The sequence below is a fragment of the Sus scrofa genome, unplaced genomic scaffold, assembly GCF_000003025.6.
Source record: "Sus scrofa isolate TJ Tabasco breed Duroc unplaced genomic scaffold, Sscrofa11.1 Contig59, whole genome shotgun sequence".
In the NCBI taxonomy this organism is placed as follows: Eukaryota; Metazoa; Chordata; class Mammalia; order Artiodactyla; family Suidae; genus Sus; species Sus scrofa.
Window position 1 is genome coordinate 414,377 of NW_018085257.1, and position 7,596 is coordinate 421,972.

The 7,596-nt window shown below is 39.7% G+C and overlaps 1 pseudogene; it reads right to left on the reverse strand.

The window, feature by feature from the left end:
* Positions 1–6,181: 6,181 nt before the first annotated feature.
* LOC100739386 lies at positions 6,182–7,219 on the reverse strand (annotated as a pseudogene).
* Positions 7,220–7,596: the final 377 nt, after the last annotated feature.

Below are 7,596 nucleotides of genomic sequence, written 5' to 3' on the forward strand. Positions count from 1 at the left end.
TTTTCCATATCTCGGCTTGGAGAACAGTACTGCAATATTCCATTGTATATGGCGGAGATGATGGGGGCAGCAGAGAGGGACTCAAGTCGCTGGCATCAGGAAGTGCAAATACATGTGGGGCAAAATTTAGTGAAATTTGCAGGGGGTCTTGATGGCTGTGCCAGCCATGGATTTCTTCAGCAGAGAGAGCTGCTGGGGTCACTGGCAGAGCAGGTCCCTGGGAACTGTGGTCTCTTTTACTGCATGGCTGTTCTGAAAGCCTCGATTTTCCTTCTTTCTTCCTAGAAATCTCTATATGTCTCAGCTTTGCAGATCTCTAGGTTGGATGAAGCTGGATCCTCAGCTTGTGTCCCCAAAGGCTAGGGAAGCTAGTTACTCACTTACAACTCTTCCATATCCTGAGAGGGGAATGCTTTCCCGCTGGTTTGTTCCCCTTGGCACCAAGAAGTGCCAGACTATTGTATGGGCTTATGCAGGCAAAATGAAGCTGTTTGTCCTTCCCTTTTGGTGCTTTTATTCTCAAGGTTTTTGTTTGTTTGTTTTGTCATTGTGTTGTTGAAGTCTCTCTCTCTCTCCCTCCCTCTCCTCTCTCTCTCTCTCTTTCTCTCTCCTCTCTCTCTCTCTCTCTCTCTTTTTTTTTTTTCTCTCCTCTCTCTCTCTCTCTCTCTCTCTCTCTCTCTCTCTCTCTTTTTGGCTGCACCCATGGCACATGAAAGTTCCCAGTTCAGGGATCAAACCCATGCCACAGCAGCTTCAGTGTCAATGCCAGATCCTTAACCCGCTGAGCTGCAGGAGAACTCCTGAAGTCTCTAAAGTAGACTCGGGAGCTCTCTAAGAGCTGTTTTGTTGGTGGAGAGCTGTCTAGTTGCTCATCTTTGTGGGTGGGGCATAGATGCTGGGATCTGCTGCTCCACCATCTTGGTGATGTAACTCCATTTACTATTAGTTCCACAGGTAAATATGTGCTTGTTATTTGTCACCTGTTCTTAAGTTGCTGTCTGTTGAGTCATCTTGATTTCTGAAACTTGTGCTGTATTAGGTTCCTCAGGAGAAATTGAATAGTGAAAGAGGTTTTCATACTGAAAGTAATTTTGATGGGATATGAAACCTTAGCTCATATATTCTTTCTTATCTCAATTTGTGTTTGTGTAATTAGCTCCTGTTTCATAAGATTTTCAAAGATAGGGTCTTTCACTTTCTGAGCTATCTGGTTCTTTTCCTCTTTTCTACTTTTATTTAGACCTTCTTTTTTTCCCTCTTGTATTATTATTTTTTAAAAATTGTGGTTAAAACTTATGTTTACCAAAGGGGAAATGTGATGGGGGGTTAAAGGCAGTGGGTATTGATATACACATACTACTATATATAAATAGATGGGGAACAAGGGCCTACTGTATAGCACAGGGAAAGTTACTCTATGGGAAAAGAATAACCTATATGGGAAGAGAATCTGAAAAGGAATGGATATATGTATAATTGATTTACCCTGCTCTATGCCTGAACTTAATACAACTTTGTAAGGCAACTACATTCCAATAAAATTTAAAAAAATTGTGGTTAGAAAACATGTAACATAAGATCTCTCTTCTTACATATATTCAATTGCAGGGTACAGCATTAATGATAAGCACAATCATTGTACAGCAAGTGTCTAGAACTTTTTTCATGTTATATGACAAACCCTTTACCAACTGAACAGCAATACCTCATTGCCCCTCCTCCCCGCCCCCAGGGACGAACATTCTACTTTCTGTTTCTATGAATGTGCCTGTTTCATCTACTTCACATTAATGAAGTCATACAATATTTGTCCTTCTGCCACTGGCTTATTTCACTTAGGATGACATCTTTGATATTTATCATGGGGTCATATACTACATAATTTCCTTGTTTTTTAATGGATGAGTAGTATTTCTTTGTAGATATACACCATATTGACTTTACCCATTCATTAATGGATAATTAGGTTGTCTGCCTATGGTGGACATTGTCAAAAATGCTGCATGAACATGGGCTTACAAATATATCCTTGAGATTCTGATTTCAGTTCTTTTTGGACTAACACCCAGGAGTTGGATTGTTGGATAATGTGGTAGTTCTGTTTTTAATACTTTGAGGAAACTCCATCCTGTTTTTCATAGAGGCTGTATCGTTTTGCAGTCCTATCAATACTGTAAAAGGGTTCCAATTTCTCCACATCCTCATCAATGCTTGTTATTTGTTTTGTTTTGCTTTGTTTATTGATAATGATAATTCTAACAGTTGTGAAGTGTTATCTCATTTTTATTTTGATTTGCATTTACCTTATTGATTACCTACTTTGAGTGTCTTTTCACATACTCATTGGCCATTTGTATGTCTTCTTCAGAGAAATGTCTGTTCAAGTCCTTTGCCCATTTATAAACTCAGATTACTTGGGCACTTTTTTGCTATGGAGTTGTAGGAGTTCCTTATATCTTTTGCAGATTAACATCATATCATGTATTTTTTTCTCTTAAATAGTTTCTCCTATCCCCTAAAGCCATATTCACGCTGTTGTTTCATTTTCTTTGTAGAAATTTTTTAGTTTGAGGTGTTCCCACTTGTCTGTTTTTGATTTTGCTGTCTGTGCTTTTGGTGTCATATCAAGGGCTAATGTCAAAGAACTTTTCTTCCAAGATTTATATTTTAGGTCAAATATGTAAATCTTTATCAATTTTAAAATGATTTTTGTAAATCATTTAAAATAAAGGTCCAAATTAATTCCTTTGCACATGGATATCCATTTTTCTCAACACCATTTATTGATGAGACTCTACTATCTTCATTGCATATTCTTTTTTCTTTTTATTTATTTATTTATTTATTTTTTGACCATGGCTATAAACGTTCATGGGCCAGGTATCAAACCTGCACCATAGGAGTAATATGAGCCACATCAATGACAATGCTGGATCCTTAACTGGCTGCGCCACCAGGGAATGCTTGATTATATTTCTTGATGCCTTTGAAAATTAGTTGTTGAGAGAGTTTCCATCATAGCTCAGTGCTAACAAACCCAGCTAGTATCCATGGGGGTATGAGTTCAATCCCTGGCCTTGCTCAGTGGGTTAATGATCTGGCATTGCTATGGCTGTGGTGTAGGCTGGCAGCTATAGCTTTGATTTGACCCCTATTCGGGGAAATATGCCACAGGTGCGGCCCTAAAAGATGAAAAAAAGAAAGAAAATTATTTGATGTTATGTATTTGGTTTTATATCTGAGTTCTCTGTTTTGTTCTATTTGTCTTTATGCCAATACCATACTATTTTGATTACTGTGGCTTTGTAGTATATTTGCAATACATGGGGTATGACACCTCCAACTTTGGTTTTTATTCTTAAGATTGTTTTTGACACTTTGGGTCCTTTATAATTCTATATGAATTTTAGGAATTATCTATTTCTTTTAAAAAGACAGTTGGGCTTTAAGGCTTTTATAGAAATTACATTGGATCTGTGGACCACTTTGTACATTATAGACATTTTAATAATGCATGATCTTCCTATTCATGAAGTCTTTCCATGTATTTGGGTCTTACTTAATTTCTTTTATCCAATATTTTTGTTTTACAATGGACAAGTCTTTTACCTCCTTGGTTAAGTTTATTCCTAAGTAATTTTGATGCTACTGATGGGATTGTGTTTTTAAATTTACTTTTCAGATTGTTCATTTTTAATGTACAGAATCACAAGTGCTTCCTTAACCCACTACAGTCTTGTTTGTTTTACATTCCTCCATTGAAACCTCATTGCCAATGTCACCTTGTCATTAAAGTCTCATTACCTAAAACCTCATTACCAGTGTTCTCCTTGTCATTAAAGCTGATGGACAATCTTCTATTCTTATTTTGCTTAAACTTTTACCGTATTTTGATGAGGATTAGTAGCCATTGCCTCTTTAAACTTCTTCTATTCTAGGCTTATATATCTACTTCTTTTCAGTCCTCTGGATACTACCTCCTCTATCAGCCTCTTCAATGTCAGAAATACTCAGCCCACTTCCCTAGGCCCGCCTCAGATTTTATACAAGCCTTCTTCTTTATGTCATTCACTCTGATCAACAGGCAAAATAGGTTCAAAGAACTCAATTTTTCTTAGTTCAACATTATGAAAAATTGTCAACATTTACATATATGTGAGCCTACAGTAGAAGAACCCCAGTCCATTTCCCGCCACAACATTTTCATCCAAGGATGTGATTACAGCAATATCATTCCACTGTTGGGGTCAGCCAGCCTCCCAGGTGTCTGTATGGTAGAAGGAGGACTGTGAAGAAGTTTCCTGGTCTCCCAAGGGCCGTACAGAAGCAATTTGCCTAACCTGGCAAGGTGTTCAGAAAGTCTGCTAGGATCTTTCTTCTGATTATATCTACTTTCAGAAAGGACTTATTCTTACCAGTGCTTATTAGCAACCTCCAAGGTCAATTTCTGGGCTTTCTTGTTTGGATAGCAAACCTTTTATGAAAGTCTCCAAACACTACCTTCCCCTGAACAGGACGTCTTAAGGGCATTGCTTCATATTCTGAAAAAGACGACAGTCTCATTCTGACAGAAGTTTAGGGCTAATTTTTTCCTTGAATGTGTTATTGCATGGTCAATAATTATGTATTTCTCATTATTTGAGCTTTTCAGAATATCTATGAGAGTTTAAGTAAAAGATCTTGATTTCCTAACAACTATGTGTTCCTGAGAAAAAGGAGTCTGGTTCTAATAGCAGAGGGAGGTTTGAACTAAAGAACCATTAGGTTTCCTGGGACCAAAAGACTTAATGAACTTTATAAATTATGGAAGCTATCATTAATGAATTTATTTATTTAACATATGTATTGTTCATATTCTAAAGTGATTTATGTATGTGGCTGAGCATGAGTGCACTAGCACATAAATAAAGGAAGTGGAATGGGTAGAGATCTTCCAGGCCAGCCTCCCCAAAACTGAGTGATTGATGGGCGATAGTGGTGAAATCCAGGGGTGCCTGTGCAAATAAAAATGCTTTTGCAAAAGGAGTATGTTTCTTGGATGGTGATGGCTTCTTGAAAATTGGAGGTGGACATAGTGACAGCAATGTCAAGGACTTTGTTGTTGGGTCCCAGGCGTCCCTGTGTTCCATTAGGTTGTTGTATACCTCTTGTTAAATCTTTTTTTTTTTTTTTTTTTTTTTTTTTTTTTTTAGGGCTGAACCCATGGCATATGGAATTTACCAGGCTAGGGATCAAATTGGAGCTACAGCTGCTGGACTACATCACAGCTCATGGCAATGCCAGATCCTTTAACCCACTGAGTGAGGCCAGGGATCAAATTCTCATCCTCATGGGTACTAGTCAGATTTATTTCCCCTGCACTCCAATGGGAACTTCTCTCTTGTTTTATCTTTAAACCCAAAAGATTTGTATTCAACTTCATTTTCTGCGTCCTTATCTTGACTGTGACAAGTTGCTTATCCAGGACACAATGGGCATTTCAGTAAGGACTCTGGCCACATGGAGAAAATAATTAAGAAGGAAGGGAAAAGGTGTTGAGTACTGTGAATTCACACTGTGATGACACTTTGGTGTTTGGGGAAGTAAATCTGTTTTATAGATTCTTCTGCCTCCCCCAGCCCATCCTATTCTCCCTGATCTCAAATTGATGAAGCCCCACAGGACTTTTCAATGTCTCTCACACACATTCCAGTGTTTATTGCTTTTACTTGCTTGGATACTTTCCATATTTGAAATGCTCTAGTTCCTTGTCCTTTTAACTTTCATCTGTCCAAATTCAATTCATCCTTACGGACTATTCATAAAGTCTCTTCCTATACTCTGTGGAGCCCATGTAATGTCTTATAAAAATGAATAGGATTTTCTAGTTCCTTGAGTACTGACCATTGTCAAGGGTATGGAAGAATTATTTGGAGATACTTTTTTTCCCCACTATTTTGGCAGCAGAAACTTTTCTCCTGAAATCTGAATTCTGAGCAGTGATTAGCCTGGGACTGATCATATATCCAGTCAAGGTCACTGTAGAGACCACATGACACTGCTTTGAGGTCAGTGCTCTCACTGGGGTTCAACACCACCTCTTATTACCTCTTTGGGTTCCATGTGAAAATCGGTAGGAAGGAAGGATAACCTTATCATCTCTTAGGTCACCTCCCAATTGTGATATTCCATCATATTCTTTCTATGAGTGAATTCTATCCCTTAGGTTCCTCAAACCCCTCTTCATATCTTTGTTCCTCAGGCTGTAGATGAATGGGTTTAACATGGGTGTCACTGTCATGTACCTAACTGTGGCCACCAGGTCCTTCACCATTGAGTACATGACAGAGGTATAAAATAGACATAGATGATACTTCCATAGAACAGAACCACCATAGTGAGGTGGGGTCACAGGTAGAGAAGACCATCCACTTCCCAGCTACAGAGGGGACTCCTAGCACCATGACAATGATTGGCATGTAGGAGAAGAGGGTGCACAGGAAAGGGGTTGTGATGACAGCCAGGGTCTCAGTCATGACCACCATTTGGCTGGAGGAGATGTCAGAGCAGGACAGCTTTAGTATAGTCTGGGTATTGCAAAAGAAGTGCTTGATGATATGGGGGTGGGCAGAAGGACAGGTGGGACATGAGTAGCATATGCAGCATGGAGTGCAGGTGAGAGATGGTGCAAGAACCCAGCAGCAGGAGGAGGCAGTGCCATGGGCTCATAGCCATGTCATAATGGAGGGGGTTGCAGATGGCCACCAGCCTGTCTATAGCCATAGAGGCCAGCAGGTAGCTATCAGTGTTCCCAAAAGCCATGAAGAAGTACATCTGGACCAGGCAGCCCACATAGGATATGGTCTTTGTCTCTGAGAGTAAGTTCACCAGCATCTTGGGCACAATGACTGTGGTGAAGCAGATGTCCTAGAAGAACAGGTTGCTGAAGAAAAATACATAGGGGTGTGGAGCCGGGCATCAGAGTGGATGGCCAGAAGGATAAGTACATTGCCCACCAGGGTGACCAGGTACATGATGAGGAAGACAGCAAAGAGGGGTTTTTGGAGCTGAGGGTTGGAAAAGAACCCCAGAAGGACAAAGTCTGACATGCTGCTGCTGGTGTAGTTCTTTGTCTCCATTTCCATACCCTTGACCTCCTTTACAGAGTTTGGAGGAGCCCTGGGAGAGATGTGAAGGGCAATTTGACCAAGATGGAGTGTTCTCTACCTTCCAGCCTATTAAAAAAAAAAAAAAAAAGCCTGCTGCTCTTTGTTAGGATATTTACTTCAAGAAAGTACAGGGGTAAAATCCATCAAGGGGAAATTTAAATACTTCCAAGGTACTCCCTACATGAGAAACTAAATTTTTCTCAGACGTTGTTAGGAACTTCTAGGTTGCCTCATTTTTCTGAGTTCTTCTCGATACTCTTTCTAAAGCTTCTTTTGAGGTTGCTGCTTGATGCCCTAGACCACCCCCCAATTCCTTTTGCTCCCTTCTTGTCTTAGGGGAAGGGGCTTCTGGGTCACACCTTGAATCAGGATGCTTTAATACAAGAGGTCTCCATGAATGAGGTCCTCTCACCATGATCCTCTCCTACTCATACATCCAGAGGTGATG